General features: G+C 38.0%; 1 protein-coding gene and 1 non-coding gene across 2 annotated transcripts in view; one reads left to right on the plus strand and one right to left on the minus strand.

Moving 5' to 3' along the window:
- Nucleotides 1-10,000, plus strand: part of LOC138045943 (uncharacterized) — a 162,401-nt gene that overhangs the window by 108,028 nt on the left and 44,373 nt on the right. The gene's annotated exons all lie outside the window — the stretch shown is intronic.
- Nucleotides 3,685-3,756, minus strand: Trnaa-cgc (transfer RNA alanine (anticodon CGC)). Its single transcript has one exon. It is a non-coding gene; the product is annotated as a tRNA-Ala (tRNA).

Raw genomic sequence — 10,000 nt, forward strand, 5'->3', positions numbered from 1 at the left:
CAGAGATTTCTGCTGTGAATTTAATAGTGGCGTGGTGATTAGGTAGGTAGTCAGGTAGGTACTTCCCCATGAGACCTTGCAGTACGACAGATGTGAATAAATTAAACTATAATATAAACATTTTAAATATTCAAGGTAAGATAGGAAAGAACTTTTAAAATAATCCCAACACATTTAGCAACTTCCCGTGAAATGTAGTTAATATGAGAATTCCACTGCAAGCCTTGGTCACTGAGTACCCCCAAAAATTCACTTTGGTAGTTGCTACATTAATATCAGTATTAACGCCACCATTGAATAGACTTAAGGCAACTCTCATTTGCCTTGATAAGAATAATACAGTGACTTGTTTTGGACGTGTTAATCGGCAATCTGTTTAACATCCAGTCCCAGAAACCATGAAGTTCTTTCCTCACCACAGGTCATTAAATAATAAATAAATATATAAATAAATATTTATATAGCGCCTATACTTTTCAGTGCTAAGCGCTTTACAATGCTTCAAGGGTTAAAAAGTAAGTTAAGGTGTTAACATTTTCATGGGAAACTAGAACATTCACGTCATCAGCATATAACATAACTTGAATTCATTGTTATATAAATTGAGCATCGTTGATATGAACTGGGAAAAGTATCGGCCCCAAAATTGAGCCTTGTCTAGGAATTCCAGTTGAGATTTGCATAGATCCGAATCTGTACCATTTACCAAAACATATTGCATTCGCCTGCTTAAGCAACTGCGGAACCAACCTGCGTCTTTCCCCTCGATTCTGTAATTATTAATTTTAAATCGACCTTTTTAACTGAGAATCGTTAAAGCAAAAGTTTCCATTAATCATAAGCCTTACATATTTAACTGATGACAGCCCTTGTGATTGAGTAGGGTCACTTCTATGATTCAAAATCTTTTAAAGATCCATCTAAAGCTAGCTTATTCTAGGAAGATTCCGTGGCTTATACTTATCCACGGCTATTAGGAAACCAAGCTTTCCTTGTTATAGGTTGCCGGCGTTAAACTAAGAGTTTTCTTTAATTTTTGGCATTATTGGCGTAAATTTCATACCGCCTTAACTAATTATTTAAATCAAATACTTCGGGAATAGCTTGTAGCTAATAACAGAAGGAGGAGACAGTTTATAGCTCGCTATGATGGACGGTCACCTTTAGTACTTTAGCACCTAAACGGCCGAATAATTGGGAAGAGTGTTTCAGATTCTATTCTTTCTATTCTTGGAAATTAGGAGTAACTTTATATCTAAGGGATTGGCACTGAGATTGCAGGAGGCTGTGGCCTTTTTGTTCATAAATTACGGTAATAAAGAGGGCATGACAGAACTGCTTGACTGTGAAACCACCTTGTTTCTAGTGTGTCCTGTTTCAATGACTATAGTAGATTAGAAGAGCTGCTCATCTATTTTGAATTTCAGGGGTGTGGAGAAAGATGACTCCGAATTTATATTTGCCTCAAACTATTGGCTGGAAATCGCGCTTCTTAAGGCTGGATTCGCCAGAAATTATAAGGGAAGTGGCTCCAAGCTTCTCCCATGCCCGCCTGGTACTTTTGTTGATATCTCTGACACCAGACCAAGGTGCAAAGTCTGCCCTGCTGGTAAGCTTACACAGATCCTAATGCACTAAAGTAGCTCATTCATGCATACAAGAATTGAAAACCAAGAACCGCCTTAAAGTGCGAGAGTTGTGTCTTAAATGCCCGAATTTAATATTAAAATTTATCAAATTAAGTTCCCAAACATGATTTTCCGCAATTTGCCTTTTTTCCAATGTTTGCTCCCCAGCATAACACATTACATGGCTAATTTACATGACAATTTGAAAACCAACATGGCGGCTATCTTGAATAAGGCCTATTGCTCCACACTCTCCTACTGGGCTTTCCTGTTGTGAGTAGCAGACCTTTTGTACATGTTCTACATGTCGCTCTTTTTCGGAATTCGCAAGTTGCAACAAAGCTACTGGATGAGTGTGCATAAACTGTTTATAATTGTCATTTACAATTACAATGGGAACAAAAGGGATCCTTCTTTGAAGACGCTATTCAGGAAATTTCTAAGATAACCAACACTACTGTTTGACCCAAGCACTCTGTTTATTTCACAAATCATATTGTTTAACTGACAAAATACTATTTAATTTTTCACGCACTATTTACAATTCTCATTATAGAAAGTTCCTCTTAGTGGTTAGATTCTCTATATAACATCACAAAAAATATTAGAATGGCAACGAAATGAGTACTTGCTGCTTTTTTTTTTTTTTTTAACGTTTTAACGTTAAATCCGTGAGCCCCAAAAGTACAATTCTCAACGTCATGCAGTACTGTTGTGTAAGTGTTTTTCGCTGTTCACACCCTTGCTGGAACGTGATTTGTACTTTGGAAATGAGATATAAAATAAGTTCCTTCTAACCATCTTGTTCAAACTCCCTGATGAAGTCTGCGTAATCAGACGAAATCGGTCGGAGAAATAAAAGCAAGTTGACATGATCTGTTGCTTTGTGCTACTCACTAGTATTTATTTAACACGTTTGTGCAACATCTACTACAGATAATGTTCGTACATCTCCTTGCACATGTTCATTACTTCTACCAGTATATCTTTGCTACGCAGTTGCAAGTAGATATTTTGACCTTTCCTCCACTTTGACTCCATGCCAGCTAAATCCTAATTAACGGCGCAGTAGCGAGAGCACTCGCCTCCCAACAATGTGGCCTGGGCTCGATTCCCAGACTCAACGTAGTATGTGGATTGAGTTGGTTGGTTCTCTACTCTGCACCGAGAGGTTTTCTCTGGGTACTCCGGTTTTCCCGTCTCCTCAAAACTCAACATTTGATTTGATTTTGCGTTAATTTGTTGATTTCAGCTTACAGTGTCTCCAATTAGTGCTCCAGCGCAAGATAAACTTCCTTTCCTTCCTTTCCTTTCCTTTAAGCATTTCCGTATGATACTAAACAGTTTCCAAGATGCACGCTCTCTGTCTTAATTCAACTCGGCAGCACTCTATTCCTATTTCTTGGCCACAATTCAAATGTGTTTGTTACTAATGTGTTTGCTACTGGTAATCCAATCATAACAGATTACAGTTGAGCGCACGTCTCCGCGGTGTTAGTTTCACAAGGCGCGAGAACGAGGCTTTCAGGTCAAATCAAGAATTTCTTATTGAAGGACTGTGTGATTCCTTGATTCTTGACTGTTTCCTTCGCTTTTTTTCGAGTAATTTGAGGTTTGTCTGACCTAATTTTAGCGTAGTTAAGTATGGCAAGGCACTGTAAACTATATGAATGTGTTAACTGAAGTAACAAGCGCAAATGTGCGACACAAGGGCAGCTTCCATTCAACGACTGTAGATTCCCTTCTTCTAAGAAAAACTTAAATTCTGGAAAGAACTTCATTATTTTTTCCGCATTTCTCGCGCTGAATCTCTTACTCTCCTTTATGTCGGATCGAATGTTGACCCAAAAGCCTCGGTTCCACGGGCTCTGAAACTAACACAGCTGAAACCTGGGATCAACTGTAGTAACAGTTATTGTACATTTCTTCCATAGCTGAATCAGTTGGTATTTCAATGCATTGTAATTGGATAGTTTTTCGAAAGATTGAAGTGATGCTCGCACTTATCAAGACAATTTAAGCAAATTTCTTATATAGACACAAGAAAATAGTCAGGCGGCTTCAACGGGATTCGAACCCAGGCCCTTACGATGCGGGTGCAATGCTCTACCAACTGAGCTATGAAGCCACACAATTGCAATTGGAAGCAGGTCAATTTGTTGGACTCATGTGTTCCCGTGAAAGGACTGATGAAGGAAAGAAACGTTTATTTGAAGTGCGGGTACCCGCAATAACAGCAATTATTGTACATTTCTTTAATTTCCATATCTGAATCAGCTCGTATTTCAATGCATTGTCATTAATAGTTGATGCTCACACTTAATCAATTGTCTCATCTAGACGTACCTCAGTTGGTAGAGCATTGCATGTCTCAGTGTGCAATTTGCTCTCCATTGTGGCGGCTTTTGTATCATGTGATCACTAGCGGCAAAATGCCTATTTCCCCTTACGAGGTCTTGATAAAACTTTCTGTCTCTATTTTCAAGTAATCATCACCATTTGTGACCTTTTGTCATGTCTTTCATCCCCTTTCTTTCCGTTTTCTCTTTTTGAGTTGGGCTGTGTTCTCAGGTTTGCATTTGTCTGTCACTCTTTGTTCTGTTATCATTATCATTATCATTATCATTATCATTATCATTATCATTATCATTATCATTATCATTATCATTATCATTATCATTATCATTATCATTATCATTATCATTATCGTTATCGTTATCGTTATCGTTATTATTACTGCTAATTATTATTATTATTATTATTATTATTATTATTATTATTATTATTATTATTATTATTATATTAGTAGTAGTAGAAGTAGCAGTATGTACTTATGATGCTTTGCTGTCTCGTTGCGCTTTTTATTCTTCAAGAAAGAGTACCATGATATTATCTATATGCTCCACAGGTGGTTACTACTCAGACACTCCAGCTTTTGTCAGCGATAGTTGCAAGAGGTGTCCAAATGGCACGTTTGTTCACAAAAATAATGCACCTGGAAAAAGTTACTTTGACTGCAGTTCTTGTTCTCAAGGTTAGATGCTAGAATATAGATAGAATTAAACTAAATCCAGAAATTTAGGCAAAAGTCAGCAAAGTCAACAACGCACAATCCAAGACCTTTTAACATGAAAGAACAGGCATTGTCAAGAACATTTTGTCAATTATCAAACCAACAAGACTATCAAATTAAAAGGGCTTTCTTCTTCAAGCATCCACATTCAATCTCACCCCATGAGAGAAGGTGCTTACTAATTCATTGCTCAAGAGTCGACGACTGTGAAAGATACTACGCTGTCTTGATGATAAAATAAGTCCATTAGACGTAAAAAAAAAAATTGAACTATGCTTCAATGAGCCTGTTTATCTGAAAAATATGCATACGGGTTTGACTGAGTAAGACTTTGAGACAGGCAACATTAGAATGACTAATCTTGGCATTACTAATAACTCTTGAAAACGCTTTCAAACGACTACCACTAAAAGTCGCAACTAATCTGGCTGGCCATTTCAAAAAGTCTTGCAGCCGAAACGTAAATTTAAAGAATATTTCGCAACATCTTGAGTCGGACCAAACGTCACTAGAAAGATACCAATTACTTCAAAGGTATATATCTCGCCAACAGATCAGCTATAGCTTTTTTTTTTTCCGTGATGTCACCATTGTTATTAATATGCCAACCAAACTGGCTGTTGAAACAATGACTTCTTTTGTTCCGTGGTTGGCAAATTTGAATATCATGAATGTGACTTCAATGTTTGTAAACAAGAAATATTGCTATATGCATTAGGGAAAGTCCAAAGCAATTAAAATTTCAATAACAATATCTTGAAACAGACAGTTCACTAATTAAAGCAAGGCATCAGAGCGGTGTTGATAGATGGCATTAGTAATATCACTATGAACCTAACAGAGGGTCTGAAAGGGGGCAGCGTGTCGGTCACCAGTTAAAATTTAATCACTTTGTCGGTTGTCAGTTAAAATTTACAATCTCTGTCGGTTGTCGATAAATCTCAGTTTATGAGTGAAAATGCAAGGTAATTATTCATATTCGTTATGCAATGCGTTCAGTTTAAACTGTTTACAAAGTTAACAAGTTAAAATAAAATCCACCTATTTGCTTGCACTTGGACCTCATGATAAGTCTGGTTTGTTAACGCAATGTGATCGTCGACGCTTTCTTGCTTCAAAGACACTCCTTCAAGTTTCATACCCGTAGAATGAATTCCAAAAGTAACTTATAGGGAAACGAGAATCTCCAGAAAGATGGATATCGTTTCTGAGAGGCTCGTCACTAGTAGCTAGCTCGTCAGTTTTCCAGCGGAAACATCTGTAACAAACAAAGTCTTGTCTACGGAGCATATCCCCTCGATTTGTTTGAATGAACATGTATCTTGTGATTTGAACAACGCTATTTCAACTTCGGATTAACAAATCCATGGTTACTAAATTTGACCTCTTGGTAAAGCCTAACCTGAGGTTAGTTTAACCCGCTTTTGAGCAACCGGGCTCTGAACTTTACTCTGAATACATCAAACTCTGCAGCACATAAAAACGACCAAAACCAACACGTACCGTTGAGCTCACTGCTGTCTTCATCGGATATAAAATTTGGCAAGTTGCCACTGTCCATCTGTGACTATTTATATAGAAAATTTCTCGCATTTACCAGCGCCAGAGGATTATGCCAGGCGAACTAGCTTCAATAAGAACCCGTCAATTCATTGCTGAAAGGCTTGTTCCTTCACTCCTAAAAATTTCCGTTAAATATTTTATTATTATTATTATTATTATTATTATTTTTATTTTTTTTTTTCACTCAAGGACTCCTTGATGTTTTGATATGTCCACTGGAACGATTGCCACTTCTTCACCTTTTCGAAAGAAACTTAAGATCACTTTTATAATTCCGCTCATGACTCGGCCGCATGGAAATACAACGTACAGGCACAACAGTCGGAACAGGCAGTGAAAATACTGCAGTACAACTGCAGCCCTCGATTACAAGCCTGCGTTCCTCCTCGAAAAGGAAGAGAAACAGTGGCGCTTACCATTTAAGCGGAACTTTCGGTGAGAATATTTTGACAGATGGCACTGGACATTCCCTACCGAAGAAATGAGAAACGGAATGAGCCGTTCTAGTTGTGAATCTATTTGCGAATGCCGTAATAGTCTTGGTACAAATAAATGTGGCGGCCAATGCCCGAATCCTCGCATCGGAGCCTGGTTCTAGTGGTAAAAACAAATGGTACAGAAATTTCCGGTCGTTTCGATAAAAATGGCAGCAAGCGCCTCAGGTTATCTCTGGTGAAATAGAGCCCACCAAAGGATTAACATTTCATAAACTAGAAGCAAAGCATACAAAATACTATTGACATGTTTAAAAAATCATTGCGCATTTTTTCTAAATACAGACATCCCCACAATGCCAGACCATGTCAGTTGTCGGTTTTCCTGTCAGTAATCGGTAATTGTCGGCCGTCAGTTTTATTTATCGCCGTTGGTCGCTAATTGGTTAACACCATTCAGACGCTCTAACAAAAGAAGTAGTGGTTTTAGAGATTCTCTTGTATGCTTCTAGAAACGGTTCAGCGGAGATCATTTCTCTAAACATGATCAAGAGGCCAATAAGATGCGATCTTTTCGCTTTCGTTTTCAAATGAACACATCATGGTCAATGTTTGAGTTCTGCCAAAAAGCCTCTAAGACATGATGGCCGAATCTAATTAAGTGGCAAGTACATTACAATTCTTGCCAGATGAATAGAAGAACGATTTGCCGGCATTGAAAAAAGATTTTTTACCAGATATAAAAAAAAAATGCATGCCCCACACAATTATACAAAACATTCAGGGCCCGGTTGTTCGAAAGCCGATTAACTTAATCCAGGATTAGCGTAAATTTTTGCTCTATGTTTTCAACTTTTTGGTGAAAGTTTCTTTTGTTGATTTTTGTTTTTCAAGATTGACTTCTTCTAATGTAAAGTTTTGCCGAATATCAGCATTGAACAGCATTTGGGAGTAGAGAAATAATCGTTATTTTTTAATCTGGGATTACCGTTAATCGGCTTTTGAACAACTGGGTCCAGCAGACGAGGAAATGTCGGAATGAGGCTGGTCGTAAGCAGCTCTTTAAGTTTTACGATTTCCAATAGAAACCAATAAGGAAAGAAAGCAACTCTAAGGCCCAAAGGCCAAGTCAAAACTAGATTTGTTGATGAACTTCATGGAGCGTTCATTGTCTCAGGAAAAGAAATTTGATGAAAAATCGAGAGTTGCATACCTTTTTTGTATCTTTTCTTTCACGGCTTTTCTAACGTTTCTAACTTGTCATTTGAAGACTCTCATATCTCGACCGCTTTAGAGATTCATAGTGCCAGAGAAATATGAAGTTCTACTAAACACGAAATGGAACTCTAGGAGTCAGGATGACATGCATGGCGGTCATAGACAACGCTTCCCACCACTGCAATCGTATGTGGACTGAAACCTGACTCGACGGTTTTCCTCTGGGAGGTCCGGTTTTCCTCCCTCTCTTGCCAAAATCGACTCGCAGGTTCTTTTCCCCTATTTTAAAAGGAAACCCTTTTTTACCCTCATTTATTATATGATACTTAAAGCTGTCAAAAGTTACAAAAGATGAAACTGTCTGGGTAGCTCTTTAAAAGCAGTCAAAAATTGTACTAAAACGATATTGATTAATTTGTAAAGCAGAAATTAAGGCATTTTCCTTTTAGAATGTCAATAGCATGGGTGTTCCCACAAGTCTTTCATACATTGGTATATACATACATAGAGGATTCAGTGGTAGTATCACGCAATGTTCCAAAACAGTTTCTTAGATCTTGCATTGCTTTGAGTTCAGTTTTTCGGTAAAAGATGTGAACAGCATTAGAGGCCTGGTGCAAAATATAGATTTGTTAATATGAATGAATTGTAATAACCCTTTATAGACACCACGGAAAAGATAAGATAACAAAATTAAACTATCTTTCGCCATTCTTTTAATAATAAATGAATAAATAAGTTAATTGCGCTGTCTGATTTTTCTCAGGGACGGATACATATTCGTTTGCTGGATTTCGGGCATGTTACTGTCTGAATGGATATTTTCGAAGGCACATGTTTAAAGGCTGTGAGTCATGTGAACAACGACAGGGATTAAAATGCGAAAATGGAACTGTTAGTCTTAAACCGGGTTACTGGTGGAAATGGGAGAACGATACAAACAAAGAACTTTACAAATCCTTCAGCGACTTCTTACAACGGAATTCTTCTGTTGGAAGCCAATCCATCATCGAGTACCGATACCCTCTTCCTCAAGCATATAGATGTCCAAGACCGGAATCATGTCTGGGAGGTATGAACTCCACATGTTTTGCTGGATATAAAGGACCATTGTGTGAAGTGTGTAGTTCTGGATATTACAAACAGTTCAAGACATGCAAAGAGTGCCCCTCAACAGCATGGATGATAGCACAGCTTTCCGTCATAGCAGCAGTAGTTATTATAATCGCGGTGGTTGTGGTTTGGAGAAGCAGGACACAGGCCAAGAAGAAACAAGATCGCTTCTTAGTTGACATAATTCTTGGAAAAGTAAAAATTGTTATCGGTTTCTACCAGGTAACATTTGGAGTTCTCGATGCATTTGCATACATCAAATGGCCAGACTCTCTCGAGTTTATTGGGAAATATTCCGAGATATTACAGCTAAATATTATCCAGATTGCTCCTATCCACTGTCTCTTTCCAGATCTAAAAGTCAATGCTTTTGTAAGATTGTTTACTGTTCTCGGTATCAATGCTGCAGTCATCATTTTAGCATTTATTATTTATGGCATTAGGAAAGTCTTATTAAGCAGAAAGACCTTCCCGAGTCAAGTGGAAAAAGTGAGGAAAATTTCCGAAGCAAAGCAGTTGGTCTACAGAACAGTCTTTTTTTTCCTTTACCTAACCTATCTAAGCACCTGCTCCAAGACAGCACATGTTCTTCCCCTTGCCTGTCGAACACTGTGCCTTGACGAAACACATGAAAAGTGCGATACGTTTCTAAAAGTTGATTTTAATATCAAGTGTTCCAGCCAAGAATTCCGACGATCTGTGATTGTTGCATATTGTAGTGTTTTGTACATCATGTTCCTACCTCTGGCTGTCTTGGTAGTTCTGTGGAGGCACCAAAGGTCATTGAAGAAACATGGTGACAGAGCCGACGATGAATCCACACATTCGCAGCACTCAATTCCAGAAATTGTCACAGGATTACACTTTTTATTCGCAAATTACAACACTCACACGTGGTATTGGGAACTTGTTGAAACGGCTCGAAAGGTGACATTAACTTCAGGCATTATCCTGATAGGAGGTGAGAGCAG

This window comes from Montipora capricornis, chromosome 4, assembly GCF_036669925.1.
Source record: "Montipora capricornis isolate CH-2021 chromosome 4, ASM3666992v2, whole genome shotgun sequence".
NCBI classification, from domain to species: Eukaryota; Metazoa; Cnidaria; class Anthozoa; order Scleractinia; family Acroporidae; genus Montipora; species Montipora capricornis.